At 33.4% G+C, this 12763-nt stretch overlaps 1 protein-coding gene across 4 annotated transcripts in view; it reads left to right on the top strand.

Moving 5' to 3' along the window:
- The first annotated feature begins 378 nt into the window (after positions 1-378).
- The window catches only part of LOC117101178 (synaptotagmin-2-like), a 44250-nt gene continuing 31865 nt past the window's right edge, over positions 379-12763 (top strand). The window contains exons 1-2 of one of the 4 annotated variants that reach the window (XM_033241067.1): positions 379-493; positions 1091-1298. The gene's annotated coding sequence lies outside the window, so the exon portion shown is untranslated. Of the gene's footprint in view, positions 494-1081; positions 1329-2366; positions 2625-12763 lie in introns of those variants that run through there. The other 3 variants (XM_033241071.1, XM_033241068.1, XM_033241069.1) reach the window with 3 other exon arrangements.

Here is a 12763-nt window from a genome sequence, read left to right as displayed (position 1 = left end):
TTTTTTTTCCAGTGAGGTCGACACTCTGGTAACATGGTCGTGCCATACAGTTTAATACAGTAAACGGTAAATAACTGAATCATACTGTAAATATTCTGATTGTACAGTAAATAACTGAATCAAATCACGTGACCTAATAGAAATTTCCGTTTATGTCCTAATTTAAAACAGGCCTACTCGTAGATGGTAAACTCCTAATAATAATAAAACATAAAGCCACTCGAATTAATTTTGTAAACAAAAAACAGCAGTTGCCGGTACAGTAATGAAGTGAAATTACTAAAATGACGGTCTTGTTTATAATAATTGTTTCGTTGCTTATGATTTGCTGGTACTGTATTGAATTATGTTAACAACGTACTGGATGCCTAGATACAAAATTATTATTTATATGCCTTTATAGCCAGTCTTAATTTTGGGGATTGTCGCTGTGCCTTTAGATAGGCCTATATCGTTTTCGAACATTGTACATTACATGGTCCAATAAATGCAGGTACTGTATCATGCTATGTCGTAATAGGCCTACATTTGATCGTTATATTTTAATTTTACATCTGTATGTAAGTATGAGCGAGTCTCGTCTTAAAAGGGTAGCAGATCAACTGTCTCTCATGGATTGTTTAATGAAGCCTTAAACGTGGTGCTGGCACTCCAAGCGTGATGCAGTAAACCCATCTTTTTGGTCATAACTTAAGGTTTATATTCATAGAATCATATCTATTTTGTTTTTTCACCACCAACGTGGACTTCGGTGAAACCAATGACACGAAGGATGGACGAATCTGCGCAATATGTTGTATATTTTTTTTTTCTAAAAATAGGATATGGATGAACGTGAACCCAAAATTTAGAGAGCTCAACTCTATGAATGTATCGATAGGCCTGTTGATATTGTGAATGTAATATTGGCCTACTCCAATTTATACGAGATTAACATTTCAATAACATGCTGAGGTCTAAAAGGTTATTGTCTCGGTATAGAATCGAAATTAATCACGGTTATAGACTCTATATAGATTCCCAGCGAATCTTAAATCAGTCTCATGGTTGGACAGTGGCAAATAATGTGTTTTTGTATACGATTCCTTAGTTCTCTGAATGGGAAGACAAACACATTGTAAAGAAGATATCCAATAGCGTCAAGGGCTACCTCTGTTTAAAATGCATTCGCTGGGGAGACTTGGAATGAATTGAAGTGGAAGACCCATATGGAAATCTGAATTGGATAGTGCTCCATCTCTGCAGAATACTGTTGGCGTGGCATTTCATTATTTTTTACCGAGTATTCATCACAACTAGTAAGTAGGCATATAGTCGATATTTTGCAGGTAATATAACAATAAGTATTCGTAGGCCAAAGCTTACACTAGAGTAGCTATTGATCTTTACGTTATCCTATAGTCAAGAATAACCGTGCAGTGCCCAAGCACCAAAAAATTTCATTTCAGTTCCATGCAAGATGTTCAGGGCCCAAATTCTTAGCCTTTTAGTAATAGTTTTATACTGTATAATTAAAAACAACAATATTTTATAATATAGTTTTCAATAATATTAACCAATAAATAAACGTTTGCTGTTCATTTCTTTAATATTTTCTCACACTGTCGAGTTACTTTAGATATTTACAAATTGTCAACATTTTCGGAAGCTTCGCCCCCTGGACCAATTTTTAAAACATTTTAAGCGACGCTCGACCACGCCCACTTTGCTCTCGTCGGGAAATCGACCCCCGTCGGGGGAATCCTGTCGCCGCCCTTTTTAACAATAATATGCAGCGTTAAGTAAAAGTTTGTTTGAATGGATATGTCACAGGAGCTTAGATCAACTACTTAAAAATGACCTCAATTTGATCCATTGCCTTTTCAAAGGATATTTATCGTGAGTTTATTTAATTTATACATATATACATATATTTTTTTTTTACTTTACCAATATGTTTGCAGTGTCAGAATAGCTAAACAAATTAAAACCAACAATTTCCAAACACTCCTTTAATGTATTCGAATATTGTTGATCAATAACACCTATGTCTACTAGTACATTCAACACATTTACAACAATGGTAATTATGAACTTATTTATAATGTATAGGTACATCACTATTACAACTCGTAGTGACCAATTATAATATGCCTGTATAAACAACTTTAACAACGTTAGTGGAAATACGAGACATTTCTGTTACAATAATAATTGCCACGAACAGTAAATTTAATAGGACAGTAAATCGATTATTATACAATCATTCAACATTCTTCAACTTTCGACATGAGAAAACTAACACGCTGTTGGGCTCCCTCATGCGATAAGCTTAGCAGAAATCAACGATTCACCATAATAGAGTCACCCAACCATCGTCCGTCTGCAATGATCATCTTCTTTACAATGTATTAGGACCATACACTCACAGATTCTATCTGTGGTGCAATAAACCGTGCTCTCGATGATGCCAAAAACATGCACTTCACGTTAGTAATCGTAGAATAATATGCTATCGCGACGTTGTGCTACTTCTTGAAATGTTGACGGGAGATCTTATGTTGGAGTTACTTGACGATGTTGTGATCTAATCTAGTTAAATCTGCAATAATTGATGTTGCCTATCTCATCATTTTGAAAGCTAGGTAAGCATGCGTTTTATATTCAACATTCTTGTATTTATCGTAGTTGCTACCAAAAGGGTTGGTGTAGGTTGATAGTAAAAAATGTATCTTTTGGTGCATAGTAATTCGGCACGATACTTCTGCTTGTCCAAAAACAGGCGGTTCAGCTGTCACTGAATTACGTTTTATTCACTTGTTGCACGTTGCACGTATAGTACCATAATTACATGGTAGGGCTATTGATAAGATTGTAATTAATAAGCTTATCCTATCCCCAAAATGGTAGTAGCTAACAACAACATCAACAACAACAGCAACAACAATAATAATAATAATAATACTGTGTAGTACTGCTACGATGATGATAATTATAATAGGCCTAAGTACAGCTCATCCTTTAGTTAATTCTGCCCTTATTAAATTTAGACCATTTTTTCAATCAACCAATATTTTATAACTGAGTTCGCACTTTAGTCACGAGAACCCCTTCTATTTGAGACCGACACTACCTTTTTGAAATCCAACTGACAACCTCTAATACCATACGATACCACTTTTGGAATAAGTTCACTAAAATACAAAAATAGTTTAATCATTAACAAATATCTAGGCCTATCAACGGCAGAACAATGTTTATAATTGTTTATAAAACTTGTTTTATAATTTTGTAAACGTGTTTGTCTTTTTAACATCAATTATCTTTTATTATAATTTTAAATCTAGGTAACAAACAACTGCTGTAGGAGTTATCTGCTAATTATATTGGATTCAATCATTTAAACAGCTCTGCAGTGTGTTACTTAATCTTCTTTATACAGTACAGTCAATGCATGAATACGTACTTCCGAGCACCTTCGTTCAAATATGCACTGGCCGCTGCACCCATGCTTAGTTTGTCAGTTGTCAGCATCCAGAATGTTTTAGGCTTTTCAGAAACCTGATGAACTTGTTCAACCCTTGTGGCAAATGATGCCGCACAGAAATGAATTCGGGTAATCACTGCCACTGGCCCTATCAACATTATTTATCTTTACACTCGTTTACATTTTTAGTCCTCCTTCATGGACCCATGTGTTATGTGATATTTTTAAGCTTAACGGAGAGAAGAGTCCACCCTCCAATTTAAGAACCCTTTAATTATGACATCCTTGTAGAAGTCGTACATTTTGTATCATCCTCAAATAAGTAGAAACATACTTTCTTGTAACACTTTTCCTCCTTTCCCCTAAAAGCACTAATAAAATGATGATTGCATATTTGATATCATCATTTTGTCATTTTTTAAAACCGTACATGTAATTATAATCCCTTTCTTTCCCCGAATATAGACTACTCATGGGCGGATCCAGAGTTGTCCGAAAGGGGGACCGATGTCCCTGAAAAGTGAGGGGGCGATCGAGAGACAACACTATACCCAGGACCTTTTTATTTTCTAGATACCCGGAAATATACTCTGAGGCATTTTGGGCGATCAATAATTTCTTTTTCTTTGGGAGGGGGACGGGCTGGGCCAGCTCTATCATATGGTCATGATGTGATGTCATCATGTCCTTATATGGGCATAAGAAAATGGGGTAGTCTGTACAAATCTTTACCTAGCAAAGGTGAGGAAATTTCAATCAGACATACTTTACGATGATTGATCTAAGGATATGTTTTACTTTTAGTTTTTATTATCACTCAGTGTATAAGCTGTATTGTATAGTCGTTCCTCAGGACGCTCATTATAGGTTCATTTTTGCTTACTGTGTCATGTACGTCATTGCCTCCAGAGGAAATCGGCTATAAAATCGCCTGCGATATGTTCATATTTATACCTTGATATACGATTCATGATGGCCAATCTCTTAAGAGATGGAAAGATTAACAAATGGAAGCTGCTCTAGGAAATGAAGACTCGTCCCCAGTGACTTCATTAGTATCAATATGCCTGTAGTCGTGTAACCATGGTGAAAGATACTCGATTGATATTTTCAACATTAGCGTAACTGTATGCACATTTTTTTTTTATTGATGACAACTATTTATTGTTACAGGAAAACCAATACAGAGCAACTTAAAATAAGACATTATTAATTAGTGCGTGGGGATAGCTAGATGTAATTATCTGAACGTATGCTCATGCTTCCATGGCTTATAAATTATATCATGTGTATTCGCAACCACAATCATCTAATTGTAATTTATCATTAATAATGACACAAACAACCTATAGATCGTACATTTGCAGTGAACCATCTTATCAAATTTGAATAGAGTAGTTGATGGAAAGCTTATGCAAAGGCATATAGGTCATTGGTCGTGCGTTTGAAATTATGTGTATCTCCTTATTTGAATTCGTTTTAGGATTGATGAACCATAATTATAGATAGGCCAAATCCCAAGTCCTTCTGAAACAGAGCCCACGTAACCCGCATTCTGCCTTGCTAATCAAACGGCAAGTGTATTCTCAACGGGGACTGTCATTTTATAACAACAACAATCCTATATTGGTTTTTCATTTTATTTCATATATTTAGCCGTATATAATATATAAAAAAACAGTCTGAAAAACAATTGCAGACCCTATTTAGTTTTTTTAAATGAAAAGAGGCAAAAGGGTGTCTCCGGCCGCTGACATAGTACCGTAACAGGTATCAAACCAGATGCGGCACTATAAAGTTCGAAGCAGTATGAGCGGAGTTGAATAACTTGGTGGTTAAGATTGCCTTCCAATCCCGGGGTCCTGGGTTCCTTTCCTGTCACAATAGCAGGATTTTTTTTGCTCATGACCAAAACAACTCCACTCCCTAGCCTCACAATGAGACTTATAATGTAGAACATCTTGTGTTTAAGTGTCTTGTGAAGTTATATGCCACTTTTAATAGTGATTAATTTCACTGTTTGTAATATAAAACCAGTTAATAAAAAAAAGCAGACATGTGTGATAACCTTACTTGTTCGGTTCATTCTTCCCCACATCAATTCAGTACTAACAGCACTGTCATTATTTTTACGTATAATGAATTAAGCCTAAGGCTTATTAATGAATTTATCATTTTAGTCTTAAAATCGCTTGAAAATAGACTTCCGGTAGAACATGGAGGAACCTTCCTCCATGGGTAGAACCAGCAAGATTTGAATTTGCAACGAATAATAGGACGTTACATCTGTTTCATATTACACAATAACATTATTTTGATTGCAACCTAACGAAAACGATACGAATAGTCATTATCATAATCATAATCGTCATTCCTGCCTGAAACATTCTTGGAAATTTGCTGTCTAGCTGAATATGATCCTTGATTCATGCACAAGGCATGGATCGTCTACTTTGCGATGACAGATATGTTACTGTAGGATAAAGGGTTGTCCAACAATTTGATGACGTAACTGTATTCGTTATCGTTTTCGCGTATGCTTGTAAAAACTCCTTATTATAAGGCTTAGATTTAGAAGTTGTAGGGGAAGAAGAAACGCCTTTTTGAGATGGGATATATTTCAGAGGCAGTGTACATCACAGTGGTACCTCTTTTGGTTTTCAATCGTAAGTCTAGGATACGAGACTATTATTCTATATTATAACGCTATATAAGATCCTCAGCTGGTAGGATATCAACATTTCGTAAACGGCCTATCAACCTGGTGCCTTTAGTGTGAATATTATCAAAATTGGTATCTCAATTGTTTTCTGTAAGTAAAATACCCAAGATCAAAGTCGCATTATGAGGCTTACAAATGATTTTTTTGGGTGTTCTTTTGGGTGTGAGAAAACATGCGGTACTGGAATTAAACTAAGGACCATGAGATTGAAAATCAGGCATCTAAACCACAGATATGGAGCTCTACTATATAGTGTAAACTTGCTTTGAGCTTGTGTAGCATTGCTTTCTGACACGTACACTACATTAACGTGACATCTTTTCCGACTATAAATTACTCTATTTTCATCTCTTTTAACCTATACAAAGTATATTATTGTTAATATATTACGGTAATAATGATAATAGGCCTAATAATAGTAACAATACTGTATTTTAGGAGCCTTAAAGCTAATTTAACAATCAACCAAGTTTACATTGACTTTTTAATTACTCTTTCATTTAAAAAAAATCATATTCTGTTCATTTATTTTTCGTTTCTCTGAAAATCATATTTTGTTTTCATAACATAATGTGATGAAAATTCATAGACGTTTCCGTTAAGCAACACCCTTGAAAATTGTTACATTTTCTAATTGAAAAACGCGTTTTGATTGGTCAGTTTTTAGGTTTGAGTGATACTCCTGAAATGCCTTTTGGCGTTGGTTGTAAAGCAGCGAAGAAAATGATCAGCTTTTTTATACTGAACGGATAACTCTTAATTAAAAAATAAATAAATAAGTAAAAAGTAAGTAATGGTCTTGGAGAAAACAGAAGGAAAGAGAGAGAAAGAAAATTAAGATAGACAGGAAAGTGAACATCAAGAAAACACAGATAGGCCTAAGAAGAGAACGCACGGGCAGAAAATAGTAGGATGTCTGTAAAAATTGTTCCTTGGCTTCTCTCCCACTACCGTTTTTTCAGCATACGAGGTAGAAGAGTTTGCCGAGTTGCCAAATCGGCAAATTCGGCATAAACTCGTAGGACGTTTCGGGAAGCTCGGGGAAAACTCGTACATACTCGTAGCAGCTCTGAACTCGTGGCGCTAATTTTGAACATGTTCATGCTACGAGTTGACTACTCGTAGTAAACTCGAAGGACTCGTAGGTAACTCGTAGAGTACTCAGGGTACTCTTACCTCGTACATTACTCGGGATACTCGTTGGTGGTTTTGTAATCCACGAGTTTGGTGCGAGCACCCCGAAACGAGTACGAGTTAAGTACGAGCGCATCGAGTTGGTTACGATCACCAGGAACATTTGATCGGAATGCTCGTACTTAACTCGTATTTAATTCGGTAAAAACTCGTTACGCTCGTAATAATCCCGTAAAGCTCGTAGTAAACCCTCTGCTTCGCTCGGCATAATTCGTACATAACTCGTAACCAACTCCGTAAAGTCATACCTCACTCGTGGCTAACACGTCGTAGTAAGCTTGTATAGGTCATTTTCCAAGCGAATTAAATCACGAGTGTCACGAGTTTTGAACTCGGAGAACTCGTGTGACTCTTGGATGAAATTAACCTAGGTGGGAGAGGGGCTATAATTTACGACTCTTGGTTCGTTATTTTCTAAAAGTCTAGAAGTTGATATAATCACCTTTCAGTCTCGTAAAAATCCCATTAGAAAAGTTCATATTACAGTAGTAAAATATTTAGTATCATTGGGCATCCTTCTGATACACATTCACTGTTGTAAAGTACAGAAATCCCATAAAAGAGAGCAAACAGTAGTGTGTATATTTAAAACTAGGAATATTAACATAAATAGAATCTTAATTCCTTTTATAGAGATCGTCAGGTGAGTGGGTGTCCACAATACCGACAAAGCTATGTGTTTTAATTGTCTTTCTTAAAATTTTTATACGTAAGTCGGTTGGACATTAAAAATTATTGTATTCTGAAATGTTTTTTTGTTGTTGTAAATTTTACTGTTGAAAGCATGCCCATGTAAGCTTTTGTTTGTTGATATATATATTTATAATGTCCTATTTAAACGATATCTAATAATTGATTCGCTTTCCCCATTGTTCCTTTAACATTAACCCTTCCTAGTATACTTGACTGTAGTAAGAAATAGGCATATTTATGAATCTACCACGTGCCGAATTACATAGGCCCTATATTTTTTATTGTCCTATATATTGTTTAATATGTTTATTTAATTTAATATTATTTATGTTTATTTATTTAATACTGAATTCGTACTATTATAGGGCACCAGTCCAACAATACTATGCATTTCTCTTCCTTATTATCTGCTGTATATAATGATATACGGTACCGTACGTGGTAGGTAGGTACGAATCATACTATAGCAGTGCAGCATGTCGGAGTTACTCGATCGATCATCAAGTCTCTCTGAACTACGGATACTTTATAATTATGCTGGTTTGTGATAAAATTTATTTTCAGTTTCAGAGAATAATAATTTACTATTTGATAAAACCCTCAGGTACAAAAAAAAAAAATAATAGCCTCATAGGTCTAGTAATAATTGCTTATGTAAATTATTTTATCTTAAGTCACAGATAATATAGTTGGCAATCAAACCGGATTACACATACGCATAAACTAAACACATTTTCGATATAATATATATTTTAATTTACTGCATTAGATTAAAATATAACCCAGAAAACTAATATAACATATTGAATATTAAATAATAATACAGTTAAACATGAAATAATGAAACTTGTTGTTACCCATATTGTATTCTGCCGAAAGCCCTGTAAATAGTGAATTGGCCACAGACAAAATTTTCTTAACATTATTTTCAGTTGAAAGCCAATATCTTATTTTTATGTTATTTTTAAAATCATTAAAAAATATTCAAGTTTGTTAGGTTTAAGTGGTACGGTACTAATCTGAGTGATATACCAGTAGTCAACGAAGGTGTATAGTTAGATTAACAACATACCGCAGAATAGATGCCATCAGAGCTATGACAAAAGGTTTTTTTTTTTCGTTTTTTGTTTTTGTTTTAGAAAACTTTTCTATAATTTCATTCTACTCGTTCAATATAGACAGGTTAAAGACAAGGTCTATCAGAATGATAACAGGTTGGTGAGTTAACTCGGATATGAAATTTAAAAAAAACATATTCAAACGTTAGGCCTACGCGCATGGTGATAAGACGATCAGCGTGTCTCTAGACACAGAGTAAGCTTATTCAATCAACTGTCATGCGCATAGCATAGTTTTAAATGTAAATATTAATCGTTTGTCCACTGGTAACTTCATGATACTGTAAGTACAACTCTTCCTCAAAGTAAATTCATACACGCCACCGTGATTCTAATTTCGATTGTACTGTATAGGCTATTTCATAAAACATTTAACTTTGAAATAAATAGTAAACATTAAGGAGTGGTGACAAGGTAAAAAGATTAGGTGTACTTTTAATTAGAAATAGATTGACGGGCTCAATAAGGCTGTTATAGGTCATATATGAATGTTTATCACCATGTTTATCACGATAATAATGATTGACATCATTATTCTAAATACAAGTCATTTGCAACAAAGCTATATATTTCGATAGATTCTGATTACCAACACATGAGTTTAAATTACTACCCGTCGCCATGGTAACATTTTAAAATGATGAATTTTAAGTAGGTATTCGAATTTACTTAAACCTTTTCGACTTTTCATGAATAACGCATAAGTTGATAACGTGAACTAGAATTCTAAGAGATAACGGATATAATAGGAATTAGGTGTACGGTGTATATTGAAGGAAAGTGCACAAACAACGGTATACTTTATACTAAATGCAATGAATGAACACAGTAATATTGAATTCAAATTGTGTTGAGCTGTGTTGTAATGAAACGCTAGGATTCAATATTCCTAACCACTCTGTGTTAATGATGTGAAATTTGTATTAATTGCTTCAGGTTTTAAGTCTCTTACTGACAGACGCTGTGCTGAACTTCAATGGATTATGAAACTTAACACACACAAAACTGGTATTAACAAAGATCTAGGCTTCATAAGCGGTTATTCTTTCACTAAACAAGATATATGTGGTCCTATACCGGTACCTATATTAATAGTTACAATATTTTATAATAATAATAATAATAATAATAATAATAATAATAATAATAATAATAATAATAATAATAATAATAATAATAATAATAATAATAATAATAATAATAATAATAATAATAATAATAATAATAATAATAACACTTCGAAATTTAGTTTAATTGCATGGCGATTGAATTGGGACTATATATTTATAAAAATAAATATTCAAATGGAATACTTGCACGATCAGGTTTAACACAGGGAGATACTGAAATAAGTAGAAGCCAACGTAAAACGCGTTGCAATCCGAGTGGAAATGAAATTGAAACGCGTGTGTAATCAGGTTGAACGTAGAGAGGGTTAAATTAAAACAGTGGGATTGTGTGCTGTTGAAACAAAAAGAAAAACAAGAAGAAACGCAGTATGGGAAATCAACTAAATTAACATGGGGATTCAAAGAGACAGTAAATGGAGAAGAAACACTAGAATAATTAGGCCTATATAGATTAAAAAAACGGAATGTCTTAAAATGGAAATGGGGTGAGAGCGATCATCAGAAGGCCCTCAAGAAAGCAAGCATGACGCGTTACGATTTAAATTGGTTGATATTATTCACTCATGAGGATAACGAGATTTGAATGGCTTTAATGAAGATCACAACACGGTTATTTGTCAGGCGTGGGTGGCCTTTTGAGTTCATTTACTTACATTACAAAATTGTTTTCTATTTAGACTAAAGGAAAAAAAAGCGGACAGTGTCCATGCGTTGAATTAACGTTACATGATTAGAGTGACAGGAATGTAACGTATGTATGCCCCTTGTAAGTATTAGTTTTTTAAAACAGACGTAATTGCAAAAAAAAAAAAAAAAATAAAAAAAAAAATTACCAATCACTATATTATTAACAGTTGTTTTTCCTATATAACATAATATATTTTATATTATAATATTATTTGTGTGTGTAATATTGATAGTTCTGAGACTTTTTTGTGTTGTTTTAAATTGTTTCCCTGTAAAAAATTACATTCAAAATGATGAGGAAGGAATTATTTTTTTGTTTTAATTTGTTTTGATTTATTTACTTATTTTTTTGCTGGGTATCGAATGTCAAGGTCATCTACTGTATGTTTTATTAAATATAAAAAATAAAAATAAAACAAAGTTTGCATCTCAAAACCTAGACCTAAATTTAATGCAGCAGTTAGAAGCTTAAAAACATAACATATTTGTGTGAATTATAAATTTTGATGACATAATTAAATTCGAAATATTGAATCCCAACATGATGGCGTGCATTTCAATACTTGGAGTACGGTATGTATTATACTTTCATACATTTATTGTAGAGTGTTCCCAAAACCGGGATTTGTCGGTTACCGATCTTGTGCCGGAATCATGGCTTCCAACCTATAAGAATCTAAAATATAGGCCTAAACATAGTTCAATTACAGAGATGGTCAGTCTGTGAAAAAGCAGTTAATGTTTTGTGATTTTAAATACTAAACTATCCAAATATGAAACATAATCCAGTAAATGCCGATATTAAGCTGGAGGTGTAATCATACGCCTATTATAACCAATTCTATACAGTGTTGTGGTTTTAAATTCTAAGGCTTAAAGTCAGTCCTAATTAATTTTATTCACAGTATGGTAAGTCAGTCGTTGGGTGTTTGTATTATACATGAAAAATGATTTATTGATAAAACAGTCATTTCATTTTGTTTTGATTATGATTTTTCTTGACGTTTAGATTTATTGCAATGTTGACAAGCTTCGAGGCCAAAGCATATTGCATCATATATTTTATTACTGGTGTAGGCTTGTAACGAGCATCTCATTATCATTATGTTCTAGCTAGAATAAAGGAATTAACGAATTTGATCAGAAGCACTATAATTCACATAACACATTTTAGTCCAATACGGTACTTTATATCGTCAGCTTGTACAAAAAACAATCATGTAATCATGGAGAAATTAGTTTGTCGCCTTAAATTTGAGTCAGGTTGGATGTGCCAAGTTTACGCGGGCACAAAAAAGTTTAACAACTCATTCCTATACCTAAAGGCCCTGTCCAGACTATCAAATTTTATAAATATATATATATAAAAAAAAAACGTGACATCCCTAAATATGGTCATGACCTTATGGGCATACAAAAGTTTTTGTATCAAAGAAATGCATCCAATGTTTAACCACAACAATTCCGTTCCAAATGCAATACTTTGTCTTTCAATATTTCATATTTCATTTATGTTACATAATTTTTATTTATGTTTTATATTCACAACTCTGGTTAAATTTATATCATATTCACAATACCAGTGTATATAAGAAAGTATAATACATACTCCAAGTATTGAAATACACGCCATCGTGTTGGGATTCAATATTTCGACATTAATTATGTCATCATCAGGAATGAAAAAATTATCCATATTAGCAAGCTTATATGCACTAGTACCAAAAGTGTTTAACCAATCAAAACATTACCT

This window comes from Anneissia japonica, unplaced genomic scaffold (assembly GCF_011630105.1).
Source record: "Anneissia japonica isolate Jap-2015-1 unplaced genomic scaffold, ASM1163010v1 scaffold7766_len575116_cov191, whole genome shotgun sequence".
NCBI lineage: Eukaryota > Metazoa > Echinodermata > Crinoidea > Comatulida > Comatulidae > Anneissia > Anneissia japonica.
Note: the sequence above shows the minus strand (reverse complement) of the source record. Positions and strands in the feature narration are given on the sequence as shown.